The sequence below is a fragment of the Tupaia chinensis genome, unplaced genomic scaffold (assembly GCF_000334495.1).
Source record: "Tupaia chinensis unplaced genomic scaffold, TupChi_1.0 Scaffold143711_1, whole genome shotgun sequence".
Taxonomy (NCBI): Eukaryota; Metazoa; Chordata; class Mammalia; order Scandentia; family Tupaiidae; genus Tupaia; species Tupaia belangeri.
The window spans coordinates 120,010-126,013 of NW_006203559.1; positions in this window are offsets into that span (position 1 = coordinate 120,010).

Sequence of the window (6,004 nt, forward strand, 5' to 3'; positions counted from 1 at the left end):
GGGGATGACCATGCTGCATCCCTTCTCCTCCATTCTCCTTTCAGGATCTTGGGCACACACACACACACACGCCCGGCATGAGTTTAAGTCACTCAGTCCGGGACTACATGGGAGTCCGGTCAACTACATGGGAGTCCAGTGACATAGCCATTATGCCAACTGCTGGTCACTCTCCACTCTTTTTTTAACATAATACTGGAAGTTCTAGGTGGTGTAAACAGACAAGAGAGTCAAATAAAAGGCATCTAAATAGAATAAGAAGTGAAATTATCTGTATTTGTAGATAATATGATGGTATACATAGAAAATCCAAAAGAAAATATGAATAACTCCTAGAAAAGATAAATAAATATAGTAAAGTGGCAGGATACAAAATGAATATACAACAATCTATAGAAATTTTATACATCAATAATGGACAAATTGAGACAGAATTGAAGAAAGCAATTCCATTCGCAATATCCACACCACCAATAAGATATCTAGGAAAAAACCTAACCAAAGATGTGAAAGATCTCTTCAAGGAAAACTATGAAACACTAGGCAAAAAATTTAAATGATACCAAAAATGTGGAAAAGGGAGTAGTAGATGGTGTAATGGTTATGTCTCCAGACTCCTACATAGTCAACTGTGGTTTGAGGCTCAGATCTGGTGACTTAAAACTCTCATCTGGTGGGAGTGCAGGCTTGCCCAAGATCCCAAGAGAATAATGGAGAAGAAGGGATTGCGGCATGGTCATCCCCCCTTGGTGATGATTTCTTGCTTTCAGACTCTCTGTCTCTCTGTGTCTCTCTGGTGAGTGCACATGCCCTATAGGAAAAATCTCTGCCCCCCCCCAAAGAAAAGAGAAAGTGGAAAAACATCCATACTCCTGGTTTGGACAACTTAATATAGTCAAGATGTCAATCCTACCCAAATTAATCTACAAATTAAATTAAATGCAATTTATTATTTTTTGGGGGGAGAGGTTTTTTTGCTATAGGGTATATGCACTTTCCAGAAAGACAGAAAGGGACAGAGACAGACAAGGCTATGATGAATAAGGAACTCTCCCATCTACACTGGTGGGAATGCAAATTAGTACAACCACTGTGGAAAATAATATGGAGATTCCTCAGCAACCTACAAATGGAACTACCATACAACCCAGTAATTACACTCTTCAGTATTTATGCAAAGGATAAGAATAACCCTCACTCAGGAAAGCACATCCATGTTTATTGCTGCATTACTTACAATTGCTAGGATATGGTATTAACCCAAATGTCCAAAAATAGAGGAGTAAATTGAAAAACTGTGGTATATGTACTCTATGGAATAATACTTAGTCATAAAAAAGCAATGAGATTCTGACATTTGATAAACAAATATAGAAGACTTAATGCTAAGCAAAGTAAGTCAGACTATGTAAGTCAGACTTTGTATGTGCCCACTCAATATATACCAAATTTTGCTCTCTATAGCAGAAACTTAAAGTTTGGAAGGTATAGTAGTAGTAGGGAGGGTAACTGTAGATACTAGAGATAGTAAGGAGAGGGTTAATATAGGGGTGGGTAATAGAGGAGGGAGTGGAACAGGGCGAAAATAATACGTTTAATTGACACAATGATGAAAAGGACATCAACTGCTGATCATATTTTCCTTTGCTGATGATAATATATATAGTAATGTCTTTTTCTTGACTGATATGCACCATATTAGTGCTAGAAAAAGCAATGTTGCATGCTGTAAAGGTTTATAGTGATAAAATACAAATTTTAAAAAACAATAAAATATTTATAAAAAGATAACTCTCTTCCTCCAAAAAAGCACACTTAATGCATAAGAACAATATCTTAGGAGGAAGAACATTTTAACTTTAAGCAAACCTATGTCCATAGCCAGCTAATGAGTACTGAGGGGATCTTTGTCTAGTCCCCACTGGACTGTGCTGTGGGGCCTGGAGCTGGCAGGGACACCAACTGAGTGATAGAGTGTCTTGGTGACAATAGAACTTATTCATCCCCAGGGATAAAAAAGCACCATTAAAAACAAATAACATCTCATTAAAATCTTCTTTACATTCAGGTTTCTTCTGAAGATAAATTTTCTTTCATTTCTTAATAGATTATAGATCCATCATCTGAATTCACACTGTAATAACTTAGTGAGGTTGAGATGAGATAGATAACCATTCACTCCCATTCCTTATTCACTAGGGTCTGCACTAAGAGTAATTTAGAGAAAATACATGTAGAGCACTTAACTAGTCACAGAATCATTTTATTTATGTTTTTTAAAAATGTAGTATCTCCAGAGAATTCTTCTCAACATGAAGGCAACAGCTGTTTCAGGGAGGTCTTTCTTACTCACATAGTCCAGCTGGGTTGAACAAAGTCTTGGGAAGAAACAATAACTTTCCTCAGGTTGGTAGACTTTGCCAGAATAGCTAAGTGAAAGGAGAACAAGAAGAGGTATTCTACTTGTTTATTCCAGGGTTGAAACTAGGCAAAAGTAAACAACAGCTTTGACATTTTTAAGTATTCTAGCAAAGGGAAAAAAAAAAGGAAATTTTAAAGTACTAAATCCATCATCTACAAGAAGCTATATGTCACTAAACAGTTCATAATTGAAACAATTTGAACATTCATCTAGAAGGTGCTAATATGCCTTACAATTCTTTCATCATTTTGAAAGATACTTAATGGTTTGAAGATTAATATTAAGTTTTTACAATGTTTGTGACTCTTCATCTAAATTCTTCTTTCAATCTTCTAGTAATCCTGGGTGTTAGGTATTAATGTTCATATTTTAAAGGAGGAAGGGAATAGAGAAAATTGAGAGATCTCATTGCTCAATGTAAGTGTAGAACTTGGGTCCAAGCACAACGTTGCTTTTTCTTCAAAGTGCGTGTCCATTATATTACACCATTCTGCCTTTCTAGGAAATTCGGTCCTTGGAACTATGGAGTTATTCCATATTACCAGCTTTATAAGAATGCACAATTACAGCAAATTTTCTCAGACTCAACCATTGCTTGGAACATAACATAAAATACAAAAAGAAATTCTGTGGACAAAGACCTATTTAAAAAACAAACAAACAAACAAACATGCACACACTCCCAAAATCTTTCTCAGTAGGCAAATTTTCAAATGTGCAATCAAATTACATCATCTTGATGCTCATTTTGAAACAATCCCTTAACATCCTACTTGACTAAAAAGCAACTGAAAAGGCAAACCCAATTAATTACTCATTCCTTAGAATTCTTTCTTTGGCTTCTGAGGGAGCACAGCCCTCCCCACTGGCCATTCTTTATCAGCACTCTAGGTAACTCCTTATTATCTCCCTTTGTTAGCAAAGAGACTTAATCCTCTAACCTCTATTGTTATTCTTACTCCCTAACCAGGGTCCTGATTCTCAACAGTCTCAAATAATCATTCTTATTTGTGATTCTCACCCCATCTTGATACTGTAATTCAACTACCTTTTTAATACCCTTATTTATGTGCAGGGATCTCAAACATAAGATGTCAGAAAAGAAATTTCTAAATCCAAAAATCAAAATGTTTCTCTATCTATTTGCTTTTTAAGAAAAGGACAATGTCATCCCTCTAGTTTTTCAAGACCAAAACCTTGTAAGCATCATTGTTTATTTTCCTTCCTTCCACAGCACATCAAATGTCTGAAGAGGTCATTTCATCTTAATCATGAAAATATGACCAGCGGTTGATGTCCTTTCCTGACTTAAGCCATGATCATTTATGGTATGGATTTTTCTCAGTAGGCACTCCACTGATCTCCCTGTTTTTTCTAGTCTGACCACTCCAGTTTATTCTCATGACACAATCCAAACAGACCATTTTAAATGTAAATATTTTTATTTATTCCTCTGCTCTAACTCCTTCAATAACTCCTCCTGTCATTCACTCAGTGCCCTTAAGATGACCTGCAAAGCGCTGGAAGTTCAGACTCCTTTTGACTTCATCTAAGTTTTCCGAGTTCACGCTCCTCTCTACTGTGAATATGCCAAGCACTTCGATTCCTTTAACTTGCTGTTCTATCAGTCGCTATATTGCTTTTCCTTCAGGTTCTCTGCTAAAGTGCTCTCTTGTTATAGGAGCCTTCCCTGGCCACTGTGTATGAAACAGCAATCCTCTCCTCAGCCCTCCCTATCCCTTTTACATTTTCACCCTTTACATTTTTCTCATCTGACATGTTATAAATGTATTTGTTCAGTGTTTCTTCCAGCCGTAAACTAACTAGAGAACAAGAACTTTTTCTTCTTATTCTCTCTCTCTCTCTATATATATATGTATACTTTTCCTGAGCTCTTGGAATACTGCCTGCCATGAACAAGGTGTTCAGTAAATATTTATTGAATGAATAAATGAAGGGCAACCAGGAGATAAACAAATAGAGTGTTTTAACGTCTTCATTAAGAAGGACAAGTATGTTCACTTCACAAGAATATGTAAACAGTTTAGAATATTTGGGAAAGCAAAGGAATAATGTGACAAAAGAACAGTTCAGAAACAAAGGTGAAGAGTTTTTTTTTTTTCTTTCTTTTTTTATGGCTTTATTTTGGGACAATAGCTTCAAGTCTAAGATCTTAGAATCATAAGCAAGATAAATTTGTATCTATTAATATCTAGTATGCCAAATTAACAACAATGAACTTTTAGTCCACAGACAGTTATAAATTACCACAAGCCACATTAGTTTCACAGGTCTTCAGGAGCTTCAACTTACGCTTATTACAACTGACCCTATTAGATAACACAGAAAAACTGAAATAGTGCAAGAGTTTCTTAGTAGAAATGCTGGGAGCCCTTTCAGATAACTATTAAAATTTGTCATCAGGCCTAACTATCAAGATAATTTTTATTCTAAATGAACTTTCAGACTGATTGGAATGTCATGCAAATCCTTGGAGCTACTATATCTCCTTTGTATAAAGCAAGTATAAACAAGTATATATATATATATGCACACATAATCACAAAAATTTTTTTTATTCTTTTTTTTTGGAGAGGTTTTTATTATAGGGCATATGCGCTCACCAGACAGAGATAGAGAGATAGAAAGCCAGAAATCACCCCCCACCCCGGGGGGGATGGCCATGCTGCAACCCTTCTCCTCCATTCTCCTCTCGGGATCTTGGGCACGCACGCACACGTGCCTGGCGTGAGTTTAAGTCACCAGATCTGGGACTCGAACCGCGGTCTACTACGTGGGAGTCCAGCGACATAGCCATTATGCTAACTGCTGGTCCCATAATCACAGTGATTTTATAAGGATCAAATAAGATACATCTATTTATACATCATGGGATCATAGAGTAAAATAACCAGATTCTTAGACTTTACTCCTTAATTTCCATGTACTTGTGTGTAAGAGAAGACAGTCAGTTTTATGAGTTTCTGTAAAATCAAGTGGTCTAGCTTCTTAATTTCTAGAGTCTTCAAATTCTAAGAGGAAATAAACATACAGATAGGAGGCATTAGTACCTATAACAGCTGCTGCAAAATGATACTGACATCCTTCATGTCTATTCCAAGACAGTTTCTGTAGTGGTAAAGTGATCCTACCCCACAATCTCTGCTCCAGAGTTATCTACAAGAATCAAGGGTGTACCAGTCGAGACTCTCCAGTTTAAGAGCATTAGTTATAATGAATATTAATATAGTGAAAAACCATAAACCCAGCTTATCATGATTACTAAACTTGCTTGTTTGCATTCAACAGAGCACGGCTGGAAGATACATAATTATTTTTCAGGAGACTTGGTTTTAATTGAGTGAATTATTATGTTAGTGATGGACAACTACTTCCTAAAAACTTTGGAGTCAGTTGGTGTTGCAGACATTACGGTGGCTGCATCCCACAAGGCTGACTTTGCGGAGGCTCGAAAACCACGCTGGTCTTGTGCATGTCCAAAATCCTAAGAGAAGAATGGAAGAGAAGAGATTGCAGCATGGCCACCCCTTCTGAGGGTTTTTTTTTTTTTTTTTTAGACGT